This window comes from Ochotona princeps, chromosome 2, assembly GCF_030435755.1.
Source record: "Ochotona princeps isolate mOchPri1 chromosome 2, mOchPri1.hap1, whole genome shotgun sequence".
Lineage (NCBI taxonomy): Eukaryota > Metazoa > Chordata > Mammalia > Lagomorpha > Ochotonidae > Ochotona > Ochotona princeps.
Genome location: NC_080833.1, coordinates 151,743,500 through 151,757,625, shown reverse-complemented (window position 1 = coordinate 151,757,625; position 14,126 = coordinate 151,743,500).

The following is a 14,126-nucleotide window of genomic DNA, read 5'->3' as shown; positions in this document are numbered from 1 at the left end:
AGGGAAAATATTTTTACATCATATATCTGAGGTATATGATGAGTATATAAGGATAATATATAAGATATAGTGTTAAAAATACACAACTCATACAACTCAACAGCAAAACAGACAAAAAGTCCAAGTAACCTAATTTACACAAAATGGTCAAAGGATTTGAATAGACAGTTGACTAAGGAAAGCATACAGACAGCTTACAGGAATGTGAAAAGGCACTCAACACCAGGGAATGAAATTAGAAGCACAATGAGCCGTAACTTCACGTCTGCTTGGTGATTAGTGCAGAAGGACGAGCAGAAGTGTTGGATGGGATGGTGTCTGTCGGTGGGATACACATCAGTGCAGCCAACAGAGGGAAAAGTTACAGGAGTTTGTCAAAAAATTAAAAATGGGACAATATGACAGTCTCCCTTGTGGGATTCCATCCAAGGGAAATGGTATATCAGAAAGATATCTACGTTCCTATGGGCATTGTCACATTCTTAACAGGATGTGAAAAGCAACTACACACCCCTCGCCGAGTGAGCAGGTGGAGAGGGAACAAGTGGTAGGGATATGAGACACAGCGTGGATGTTGACCTCGGTGTTAATATGACAACTCTCACACAGCACACATGTGTCAAATCATGTCTCACACACACGAGTCAGAGGAAATACGGAGGGGGTCCTTGGGGAGAAAAGAGAAGACTCATGGGGTGACCTTACCCAGATGGATAGCTACCAACATTGTTGAGTTAGTGCATCAAGGTGATTAACTGTTTTGTCTACAGAACTACGAATCTAAGAAACAAACATCTTGAAAATGCAACATTGGGATTATATTTAGCACTATGTCCAGTTTTAAGGAACTGGGTTTACTATGGAGAGCAGTAGTGTGATGTGACTGCCTCATTGCTGGTGTGTTTGTTCACTGGAACCTCCTCTTCCTCACATGCAGAATATGCAAGTCCCCGGCTGCTGAGTGGGTTCTCTTCCAGGGAGTGCTCAGAGGCTGAAGAAAACGCCTCCAAGGTACCTTTACAAAAATGTCATGTGTTTGAAAAGTGGAGAGTGAGTGAGCTCACAGTGAGAGTGATTCACTCTCCCATATTTCACAATGGCCAGGGCAAAGCCAGGAGCCTAGACCTCCATCCTGGCTTCCCAGTTGGGTAGCAGGAACTGAAGTACTTAACCCATCATCTGCTGCCTCCCAAAAAGCATATTACTGGAAACTGGATCAGAAGTGGAGTGGCAAGAACCCCAACCAGGCACTGTAATATAGCATGTGGGCGTCTCCGGTGGCAGCCTCACCCAAGACCCCACAATCACACTTCTAAGATGCTACTTTGTGGTTGGCTATTCATCTGTTCTTTCTCCAGAATTAATGTATTCACATAACATGAGCTTGTTATGTTTAAGGGACTACTACATTTGTTACACACATATGTATACATACACACATGCATAACTACATATATATGTATATGTGTGTAATTATATAACATTTACATATCAGTTACAAAAGTATGTTCATATATTTCTCAGTCAGCTGTGTTTTATTTGTCTTTAAGGTTGGGAACCGAGAGTCGCTAGTGGACAATGCGAGTGTCAAACATAAGCTGCAGAACCTGGAAGACAGAGGTGAGAGAATACACTGTTTCTCCCAGAATGAAGTGAAATTCATCCAGACTGGTACTCAGATCACAGCAGACACAAACGCTTTGCAGGGCACTGCTGCCAGGCCTCAAGGTGAGCAGGGCGAGTTACCTTGCCAGCTCCAAAGGGTCCATGAAGTCAAAGGGAGAAACTGGGGCTCTGGCCCGTCGCCAGCCCCACAGGGGCCACGGAAGGGACAGCCTGGGACCTGGCTCCCATCCAGCCCTCTCCTGCCCAGCCACTCCTGACCTGCTGCCAGAGGGGGTTCTCATCCCCACATCTGCAGGTCACTTACAGTTTGTAAGAAATATCCTAGGCAGTTTTTCTTATTTTCTCATAGTTACAGTGGTAGGCAAGTTTCCAGGTGACATCATACAGCCACCTTTATATGATAACATCTAGCTACAATGTTAACATATTAATGTAATGAACGAGTATAACACCTAGGCATTCCTTTGTGTGTGTGTTTAAGATTTGTCTATTTGAAAGGCTTGGTTAGAGGGAGCCATCTTCCATCTGTTATCTTAAATGTCTTTAAAAGTTTTTTACACTTTTAACTAATAAATAAAAATGTATGTGTATATATATATATATAATAACAAAAATTACACATATGTGTGAAATACTGTGTGATGTCTCATTCCCCGCAGATAGTTCGAGTTCTAATCTGGGGAGTATCTGGCCTGGTTTCCGCCGATGGCTGTGCTGACTCACACTCCCAACCATAAACCCGAGGTTTCCTTTTCTCCGCCTTCTCACCTGTCCTCGCTGCCTTTTCTCTGTTCGATGCTGGCCATGCTAACTGGATGCAGTGACATGCCGTGGTGTCTGCATTTCCCTGGTTATTAACAGTGTTGAGAGTATTGTCGGTATACCCGTTGGCATTTGATTGTCTTTCTTTGAAAAATGTCTTTTTAGATTTGTTTCCTTTTTAAAAAGATTAACTTACTTAGTTATTTGCTGTGTTGAAAGAGTTACAGAGAGATGGGGAGAGTCAGAGAAAAAGCATCTTTCTATTTTCTGGGTCACTCATCAAATGACCACACCGGCCAGGACCAGGCCAGGCTGAAGCCAAGAACCTCACCCAGCACTTGCACATGGGAGCAGGGGCCCAAGCATTGGAGCCACTCTTCTGCCTTCCCATGCACAGTAACAGGAAATATTTATCTTACTTTTCTCTTCTTTTGAAAAAAGACTTATTTATTTTTATTAGAAAGTCAGATTTACAGAGAGAAGGAAAGACAGAAGAATCTTCTATCTGGCAGTATACTCCCCAAGTGGCTGTAATGACTGGAGCTGAGCTGATCTGCAGCCAGGAGCCTGGAGCAAGGAGCTTCTTCCAGGTCCCCCACGCGGGTGCAGGGTCCCAAAGCTTTGGGCCATCCTCGACTGCTTTCCCAGACGACAAGCAGGGAGCTGGATGGGAAGTGGAGCAGCTGGAACATGAACTGGTGCCCATATAGGATCCTGATGCTTACAAGGAGAAGAGTTAGCCACTAGGCTGCCATGCCAACTAGGCTGCTGTGCCAAGCCCCCATTATTTTTAAGAGTGTAATGGTTCAGTAGCTTCCAACTATTTTTTAATTCAGTTTGCATTGATTTTTTTTTCAGTGAAAGAGGCTCATTTAAATTTTTGCACACTAATATCTAGTTTTATGAGTTTCATTTGCCCACAGTCTCTTAGTAACCTTGCCAATAAAAAAGACTCTGGTGAGTTTTCTTTTTTTTTAATTTTAAATTTCCTTTTTACTATTGTTTATACAGTTGAAAGGGATGCCCAAGTGGGCCTCTGATTAGGGTGGGAGGGTTCAGGTATGGAGGAGGGTGAGTGGGACATATTTTTTAATGTTTTTTTTCTTCCTGTGTCAGCAGGGGAGGAGGGGGGAAGTACCATTCCTTGCTGTCAAACTCCATCAGCACCCAGGAATTGCAGACGGTCCTTTGATGATCCAGGGTCAGAGGTGGCCTGTCTCATGCACAAGCCAACACACATGCTAGTGAATGCATCTACCTGGTCAGTGCTACACAGCCCCATCTCTCATGCAAACTGACACATGCTACAGCCTAACCCAGCCCAGCTAAGCCTGCCACAGGCCCAGTCTCCTGCACACCAGCAGGTGCCATGGCCTAGTTGGGGCAACCTCCAAAAACCTCACCAGGCCTGTATCCAATCCTGGTTTTTGTGTGTTGCTGGCTTGTGCTGCAGCCTAGCCTGGTCTGTCCTGCATCCCGTCTGGCTCTTGAGCACACTCATGGGTGCTACATGTTAGCTCAGCCCGATTCACCCCAGACCTAGCCCACACACATGCCAGTGGGTGCTACCACCTTGCCCAGATTGGTCTTCCAACAGCCCTGCCATTGTCCTCAACAGTGAGAGCTGCAGCCTAGCAGAGGAGTACCCACAGTTTCCCTGCCAGATCCACTCCCAGACACAGATCTTGTACTTGCCAGTGGTTACTACAATTGAGCCTGTTATGGCTTGTGCCCAGTCCCAGCACTTGTCAGTGGTGTGGCAGCTTAGTCCGGCCTGGCCTGGCCCACTCCCAACCCGCATATGAACTGGGGGCTGTTATGTTTCAACCCGGCTGCGCCTGAGCCCCATCTTGACTCTCGTTTGTGCCAGTATATGTCGTGGACTGGCCCAGTCTGGCCTGCCCCTAGCTCTGGCTTTCACACTAACTACTAGGAGTTGCACCGTAGCAGAGGAGTTCTTCAATTCCCATCAGACCTATCTTGTATCCCCAGATCTTAGTCTCACATGTGTGGGGGCTGCTGCGGCCCCACTTGATAGAGCTGGCTGCTGGTCCCGGCACTGAATGGTGGGTATTGTAGCCTAGCATGGCCCATCCCACAGCCATTCAGGTTCTTGCAAGTGCCAGTGGATGCTGGAGCATAGCCCAGTCTGCTCTGCCTCCAAACGCAGCCCACATGCATGCCAAAGGATGCTGCAGGCTTGCTCAGCCCAATCCAACCCCCAGCTCTGGCTCTTGTCACTCCCCAGTGATAGCTACAGCCCAACAAAGGAGTCCCCAAAGTTCTCCTACCAGAACCTTTCTTAGCCCTGGATCTTGTGCATGCTGGCAGGTGCTTCAACCCAACCTAGTGTGGCCTACCTGCAGTCTCAGCTCTTGTTGGTGGGTGTTGCAGTCTAGCCCAACTGGGTACATTCCACACCCTGCCCTGGCTGAGCTAGTCTGAAGTATCTTCCAGGTCTCCCACGCGGGTGCAGGGTCCCAAGGCTTTGGGCCGACCTTGACTGCTTCCCCAGGCCATGAACAGGGAGCTGGATGGGAAGCGGGGTTGCTGGGACATGAACCAGAGAGCCCACATGGAATCCCACCACGTGCAAGGCAAGGACTTTAGCCGCTAGGATACCATGCAGACCCTAGTTTTGCTCTTGTTGCCCATGCTTTAAAGGGGTCTTATCCAAGGAATCATTGTCTAGCCAAATATTTGTGTTTTTCACCTACATTTTTTTTCCTAATGCTTTCATAGTTCAGGGCTTAGATTTAGGACTTTGGTTTGAGTACATGAAGAGAGGCAGGACTCTCATTCTGCGTTCCTTGTGTTAGCACCATTTATTGGAAAGACCACCATTTCTGTAATGTATGTTCTTGGCACTTTGTCAGCAGTCAGTGGACTACATATATGTGAGTTTATTTCTGAGTTCCCTTTTTGGTTGACTTATGTGTTTGTATGTCAGTACCATACTGATTTAATTACTGTAGCTTTGTAGTGCTGTTTGAAATAGGGTATTATGATACACCTGCTTGATTTGTGGAGGAGGAAAAAGAGGGGGATGCTTTGTATTTGTTTGATTATTTTGGGATATTTCAATTTCATATGAATTCTAGAATTGTGTTTTTCTAATTCTGTATAGAATGTCCTTGGTATATTGATAGGGACTTGCTGAATCTAGATTTCTTTGAGTTGTATGGATACTCTAATGACATTGATTCTTCCAATACACATTTGTGTGTGTGTGTGTGTGTGTGTGTGTGTGTGTGTGTTTGTGTGTGTGTGTCTTGGTTATTTCTTCCATCATTGTTTTATAATTTCCATTGTAGAGATCTTTCACATTTTGGGGTGAAGTTACTCCTGGGACTGGCATTGTGGCATAGCTGATTAAGTCACTGCCTGTGACTCCAAGATTCTATGTGGGCACCAGTTCAAGTTGCAGCTGCTTTACTTCTGACCCAGCTCCCTGGGAATAGCCTGGGAAGGCAACAGATGGCCCAAGTCCTTGGGACCCTGCACCCATGTGATGTAGAAGTACTTGGCTTCAGCTTGGCCCAGCCTTGGCCTCTGTAGCCATGTGAGGAGTGAGCCTGTGGATGGAAGATTAATCTCTCTGTCTGTCTGTCTCTCTGTCTCTCTTTGTAACTCTACCTTTCAGGTAAATAAATAAATATTTTTAAGATTTATTTATTTTTTATTGGAAAGTCAGATACACATAGAGGAGGAGAGACAGGAAGATCCTCCATCCGGTGGTTCACTCCCCAAGTGACCGCAACGGCCAGTGCTGTGCCAATCTGAAGCCAGGAGCCTAGAACCTCCTCCAGGTCTCCCATGTGGGTGCAGGGTCCCAAGACTTTGGGCCATCCTCGACTGCTTTCCCAGGCCACAAGCAGGGAGCTGGATGGGAAGCGGAGCTGCTGGGATTAGAACCAGCGGCCATATGGGATCCTGACGTAGTCAGGGTGAGGACTTTAGCCGCTAGGCCATGCCACCGGGCCCAATAAATAAATCTTTAAAAACATGTACTCCTAGGTATTTAAAGTTTTTAGTTATTGTGAATGGGATTGTTTCTTGATTTTTTCCTAAAATCACTGTTGGTATATTAAAACACTATTGTTTTTGCATGTTGATTTTCTAACTTATGAATCAACTGAATGGGTTGATCAACTAACTTGCCATGGAGTGTTTAGGCTCTTCTGTATGCAAGTCATGTCATCTATAAACACTATTTCTTCCTTTCCAATTTCAATGTTCTTTTTCTGTTTTTCTTCCCTAGTTGCTTTAACTCTTGCAGCATTATTAGAGTGTGGAAAATGGACATCCTGTTTTTCTAAATTTGAAGGGAAATGTTTTTGAGTTTTGTCCGATTCAATGTAATTTTGGCTGTGTGTGTGTCATATACCATCTTTGTTATAGTTTTGAAGGTTGTTTCTTTACCTAATTTTTTGGTGAGTTTTTATCACAAAGAGACACTGAATTGCAAGAGCTTTTCTGCTCTGTTGAGGTCTCACGGCTTTTGTTGATTTGATTGATGTGATTATTAACTGATGTGTAAATATTGAGCCACACTGGGATAAATTCCACTCGGTTACGACGTATGATCTTAATGCAGTGTTGGGTGTCTGGTGTCACTGTTGGCTTGAGCAGGCTCATCAACGATCCTGGTGTGCAGTCTCCTGTCGGTGTTGTAGCTTTGTTTGAGTTTGGCATCAGAGTAACTTGGCCCTCATGAAAGGAGTTTGAGAGTTCTGAACTCCTCAGCATTTTGGAATAGTTGGAGGAGTGTTAGAGATAGTGCTGTTTTAACTAGTTTGTAGAATTCTGTTATGAAACCTTCAGGCCCTGGAACTCTGAAATTTCTCACTGTCACTTGTGATGGGTCTTTCTGGATACTCCACATGTTGATTTATTTTGCATAGGTTTTGTTTATCCAGGAATTCTTCCATTCCCTCCAGGTTTTCCAATTGATGAGCATGTTGTTCACAACCGTTTCTTAGGATCCTTGTGGATGTGTGGTATCCGTGGTAGCGGTGCCTTTCTCATCTCCAGTTGCTTTTCTCCTACAGCTTGTTTTTGCTTTTCTCACCCCTGCATCATTAGTTTAACCTCTTTCCAGTTATTTTGTGCGTTTACTGTGATAAACTTCCTGCTTCCAAGGAATTTTTGTTTACTTCTCAATTTATTGGATGGCCCATTTGTCGCGGAGGTGCATGCTGTCCCATTTCTCAGTTTTCCATGTTTCTTGATGTTGATTTCTAGTGTTATTCCTCTGTCACCTGAGAAGATACATGGTATGATTTCAGTTTCTCAAAATGTGCTGAGACTCTGTGGCCTGTCCCAGCCTAGAAAACATTCATCCCCCTACGTGTGCTGAAGGAAAACGGTGTCTTCCACCTGCCAGATGAAAAGCTCTCTGAGTGGCTAGAAGGTCAGTTTGCTTTAAACCTTGTATCAATGCCTAGGGATCTGTGCAAGGCATTGAGTCTTTTTTTTATTTTTAATTTTATTTGATTTTTAAAATGATTTGGTCTACCTGTATGTTTCAACTGGGAAACAACCTATTACATTCAAGGTTAATGCTGGTAGACAAAAACAAATCCCTGCTGTTTTGGTGGCTGATTTAAATGTTCTTTTCTGCTTCTCCTGTCCTTCACCCTTGCACTCTGGGAGCTTTCTGTGTGCGAAGCCTAGGCTCTCTCCCACTTTTGTTTGGTGCATCTGTTCTGTTAGGGAATTTGATACCAGCCTGTGTTTTCATGGTGGTTATATTTTTATTTTTAAAGATTTATTTTTTATTGGAAAGGCAGATTTACAGGGAGGATCAGAGACAGAGAGAACAATCTTTCACCCTCTGGTCATTCCCAAAGTAGGTGCAATGGGTGGAGCTGAGCCAATCGGAAACCAGGAGCCAGGGGCTTTTCTGAGTCTCCCACACGGGTGCAGGGTACCAAGGCTTTGGACTGTCCTCGACTGCTTTCCCAGGCCACTAAGCAGGGAGCTGGATGGGAAGTGGAGCTACCGGGATTAGAACCAGCGCCCCTGTGGGATCATGGTGTATGCAAAGTGAGGATTTAGCCTCTGAGCCTTTCAGCGTAGGCCTCCCTTTAGAGTTTGGTAGTAGGACTGGTCCCAGGGTCGATGAGGCCTCTTGGTTTGTCTTTGGAAAAAATATTTTTTTTTCTCTTTCACTTCTGAGACAAATTAGAGCCCCTTTCTCAAAGATCTCATTTCTTGGGCTGTACATTTTATGTGAGAAAAGTAGGTAAGCTCATGGTCTCTTTCAGAAAAGTATTAGCAATGACTGTGTCTCCCCTGGGTGTATTTTGGGGATGGCTGTGCAGGTGCGATGGAACACTGCGCTTTTATGTCCTTGAGCCAGCTCCTGCCTTGGCTCTGTCTCGGGGAATAAGGAAGCTACACTTTTCCCCAAAGGATAAACTTAGGGAGTTTTCTTCAGAAAAACAAAACCGCAGCCTTTGAGGCATTTCAAGTGTTTTACAGATTCCTAACATTGCCCTCAGTCAAAATTCATCATGTGCTTAAGTGTTTAAAGTTTGCATGCTGTACTCTGAGGACTGCAAGAAAATAGGGTAATTTTATAATTTAAAATAGTCATAGATTTATTTACTTTTTTATGTGAGAGACAGGTTTACAGAGAGAGAAGGAGGAGCAGAGAAAAATCTTCCATCTGCTGTTCATTTCCTAAATGGCTGCAATTTCCAGAGTTGAAGCGATCTGCAGCCAAGAGCCAGGAGCTTCTTTTGGGTCTCCCCCATGGGTTAGGGTCCCAAGAACTTGGGCCATCCTCCTCTGCTTCCCTAGGCCTCAGGCAGGACATTGGACCAGAAGTGGAGCACCTGGGGCTTGAACCAGTGCCCATATGGAATGCTGGCACAACAAGCATAGGGCTAGCTTGCTAAGCCACTGTGCTGGGCTCCTGCATCTGTGTGGCTGGAGAGGCCTCTAGAACCGTGCAGGAGGCAGGCGGCTAGCTCCTCGTTCAGCAGGGCTCTGAGTGCCTGGTCCAGAGCCTGTAGGTAGAGGCCTTCACTGACTGTATGCTGAGTAAGGAATAAGAAAAGCAGGGAACCCTAGCAATGGATGAAGACCTTTGGGCTGATTCAAAACGCAGGCCAGCATCTAGACAGAATCACACAGAAATGCCGTCGGTCAACTTGTAAAGGTTTAGATGTGCTCGTTCCAAAGATATTTCAGGCTGGGCTGGTCAGTGACAGATACCATCTCTAGTTGCTCATGGGGTCAGTACTTCACAGACAAGAGTAGCGCGAAGGAAGGAATGAACGATGCTGGGGAACACGCTGCAAATCCTGCTGGGAAGATGTGGCTTACAGCCCAGCCCTCAGGGACGTTCTTTCGTCCTACCACTCCGCGCCACAAGGTGGCACCCCAGAGCAAGGCTCTTCAAGTGGTGGGTTTTGTTTTAAATCAGAAGTATGAGTTTAGCAGTGAACCATGGACACCAATTTGTGTTCACCAAAACTTGGACCCAAAGTATGTTCAGGAGCTCCTCGCGTTTCAAAAGTTTAAATTTCCAGAGGAATGAAGACAGGTGTTTTCTTAGGAAAGCGAGGGTACCCCTGACTCTGCCAGCACACGGTGCTGGCCAACTTGGAGATGGCTTTAGTTTAGCCAGTGTGTTCAATGTTACCTATGTAGTCTTTAAAAACATTTAAAAATTTATTGGAAAGGCAAATGCAGAGAGAGACTTATTGATGGGTTGATTCACATCCCAGATGGCTACAGCAGCTAGACCAGGAGAGCCTGACTGCAGAGGCCAGGGACAAGGAGCCCAGGTGTCCACCTGCAGCCGGGAGCCCCCAGGGCCATGCTGCAGTGCCAGTGTTGGCCAGCACGTGGCGCACTCCAGAGCACCTGCCCTGCAACCGTGTGGCTTTGAGAATTCCTGTTCCTGCTTTGGTGGGAACACTGCCTGGTGAGTCCCTACCTGCAAGGTAGTACATCCCTACACGTGTCTTCCCTCCTCAAAGGAAGCCCTGTCCCCAAGGGTCCTCCTCCAAGCAGCAGTGGACTTCAGCTTGGTGCATGGGGCAGACGATCCATACTCAGCAATGAACAGGGGACAGGTTTTCCTTCCTGCTGTCAAGGATAGATACTAACTGGGATTTTCAAAAACAGGACACGATGCATTTCAGACCAAAGGAATGTGTGTGTGCGGGGGATAGTCCCTGATGTGCTGTGTTTCTCTTTAGATGTATCATCTGAGAGTTCAGTAAAGTCAAAACAGTCCAGATTAGAATGCGACGTGCCAGGATCCGCCAGCGTGGCAGCTAACACCCCACATCCAGTGGGAGGTCCTGGTGAGAACAAGATAAAACGTGCAGGCGGAACCGGCCCAGTTGGGTTGCAAGGGAGTTCCAGTTAAAAGATCAGAGTAGCTGCAGAGGCCTGAAGACTAAGCAGTTTTTCCCTTCCAAAGATAAACTGTTGCATAAATTACAGATAAGAGCAAGCACCATCCCCTGCTAGCATTTTGATAGCTGTAATTTCTCAGGAACTGAGTGTTCTAACGAGGGTGGGAAAATTTTTGGTTTTTTCCTGCTAAGGGCCATTTGGATATTTATAACATCCCTCGTGGGCCACATAGAATTACCAACTTAAAAATTAACCTGTAATAGATTGGCTTTGAAATCCCACCTACAGTTGCCTTGGCAGGACCAGACCGAAGGATTTTGCCGGCCAGTGTTAAGCAGTGGCCGCGGGCTGTGCCTCTCCCGACCCCGTTGTTCGGGTCTCTGCCCTCCCTCATGGTTAGCAACCACATTTTTTTTTTTTTTTTGCTTTCAAAACGACTGTATGAGGCAGTTTTGAGAAAGCTGACAAAAAAATGTGTATTACAGAAAAGTTCTGGGTGCCTTTCAAAATTGTTTTGTACCCAAATAATGATATCTTCAGATTTCAATTTTTTTTTTTGGAGCTTTTTCAAAGTCATCTCACAGCAACTGGGGAGAATGATCTGGTGCATCCAAGACCAGCCCTGCTGGGGTCACAGCGGGGCGGCCTGGGGCGGGGCACCTTTGAGCCTTGGCTGAGTTCTCTGGGTAGCGGATGGGCTGGTTACACCTACTTTGAGCAATTTGTTTTCTGCAATGGTTTTTTTTTTTCTTTTTTTTTTCTTTTTTTTTTTATTGTTAATTATTTTGCATTATGTGACAGTTTCATAGGCTCTGGGAATTCCCCCCTCCCTCCCCCTCCCCTCCCCCCGGTGGATTCCTCCACCTTGATGCAGTATTGCAGTTCAAATTCAATCAAGATTCTTTCATTGCAAACATATACCAAGCATAGAGTCCAGCTACTTATTGTCCAGATTGGTTGAACAGTTTCTTGGGGAGACCTTTTCTGGTCTGAAGTTTGAGCTGGCAGAATATCATCACAGTCAATTAAGAGTCCCAATATAACATCAACAGCAATTTGCAATGTTATGGAGTTGACATGGTTTTGAGTAACCAGTTCGAAAACCCCTCACAGCAAACAATCATACAAACTAAAAAAAAAAAAAAAAAAAAAACCTAAAATAAATAAACAACAGAAAGTAGAACTTGAAATCTGACAGGAAAGAGCTGGCATGGATTGGCTCATGCCTCGCTGGGTGGGTCACAAAGATTAGTTTTACTCCTCACCATGGTGTTGAGGATTTTCCTGCACACCCCCCCACAAAAAAAAAATGTTCTGCACCTAAAATGTTGACATATATCTTGTTAGAGTTACAAGCCAGTCTGGATTATCCTAAAATCTGCCAAGATCAGCAAAATTTTACTTCAACACAACAACTGGCTAAATACTAAGATGAAATGGACACGAAAGAGCTGAATGGTGCCTTATGGCCATTTTAAGGTATAGAGCAGCCGGTCCTGTATATGAACTAAATTGAAATGTCAATGAGCTAATCATAGGTTGTGGCTAGGACTTGTTTTCCTTTTTTTTTTTTTTTTTTTTTTTTTTTTTATTTATTTTTTTTTCTTTTTAATGCAATGTTTCTTTCTGTTCAGAAGGCTTCTCTGCTCCATTCCCAGAAGGGGCGCCAGAGGGCGCAAATGGTTCTGCCATCATCACAGCCCTTGAAATCTTCTCCAGGCACCTGAGAAGAAAATATGAGGTAATGCCGTCCTTGAATTTCATGGCTACTTTGGCTACTTTGTCACACCAAAGCACGTGATGCGAAGTGAAGGAGGCCAGACCCAGGTCCTGTGTGGCTGGCCCGCTGACAGGTGGAATTGAAAGTACCTTAAGGGCAGGGACCGGAGAAAGGGTCTGGACGACACGGGCAGATGTTGGTCACACTGTGGAAAGTTAGGTTATAAGAAGGACAAGTTCTGGGGATCTACTGGGCAGTGCCAGCACGTTCAGGTGCAATGACGTGCACTCGAAATCTGCTGAGAGTAGAATTTAAATGTTATTACGACGCACAGAGAAGTAACTGGAGTGATGGGTGTGAATCGGCCTGGTGCACGGCGATCATTTTACAGTGCATTCCAAAAGGGTGAAGAACGTGACATGAAAATGTGTTTATTTTCACGCCAACATTTGGTGACATCCGTAGTTTTTCCTGCATAGCCCACGAGCTATTTGAAGTATAGAATTTCAGAATCTTTGCATTTCAAAACTCAGCTTTGAGTTCTGCTTTCCATTAACTTTTTAAAGTACTCTTTTATGTAGAATATGAAGCTAGCGCACGTATGCTTTGAATAAATATATTCATCAACTATGCCTCCACAAATCGAGGAGGAAAAGGTGGGGACAGACTCGTCATTGTGAGAGGTGTGTGTGAGGTCAGACTGGTCCTCGGCCCCTCTCCTCCTCGGAGATGCTCCAGGGACCCTCAGCCATGGTTGCTGACCTCAGTGCCTTTATGATGCAGGTTTTACATTTTAGGAAATTCTCCCTGCCCGGACTCTCCTGGGCCTGAGTGAATCGTTACTGGATCGGATTAAGGGCTAGACTTTAGTGGCAGCATTCTCAGACAGCGGGGCGGCCAGCAAGCCATGATGGGAGGAGGGAGAGTGAACAGGTGGTGGTCTGGCGGGGTGGTCTGGCGGGGTGGCCCCTAGAGAGGTCAGAGACGTCTGGGAGAATGTGCGTTCAGGTGTCCGGCAGCCTGGTCAGAGGATGAACATGGAAACCACTGCAAACAACACATCAGCCATCCTGTTCCTTGCAGATCCCTAACGACTTAGCTACGAGCACCTATGAGAAAAGTGTCTTAGACTAACTGATATCATTCAACTCCCTTGGTAAACTACGCGTCTAATTTTCCACAGTCCTAATGGAAACCAATTTGAAATGTAAATGTATTCACAGTGTGTGTACTGATGGCATGAATATACATTTTCCCATAGCAGCCATTGTTTATTTGTGCCTAACCTGAAAGGATTATTGAAAAGTGTGTACCAAGGTGCCTTATCGTAGTTTCTAAGCAGTCATGTCTGCATGAACATTATTATGTGAGAGTATTTCAGAAAGTTCATGGGGAATGAGATGAAGAGCAAGTTTATTGGGGGTTGGGGCAGAGGTTGTTTTTACATCCCATGCATGCCTTTTGGTAAGCTGTAAAGGTTTCATAAACTTTCTGAAGGCCCCTGATCGGCTGGCAGTCTGTTGGGGCCTCATCGAGAGGGACTCCCTTGAGACCCCCTCTGCTGGGGTTTCAGCGAGAGGGTCCCCCAGCGCCTCCCTCTGCTGCTGTGGCCTAAGCGAGAAGGACTCCCAAGCACCCC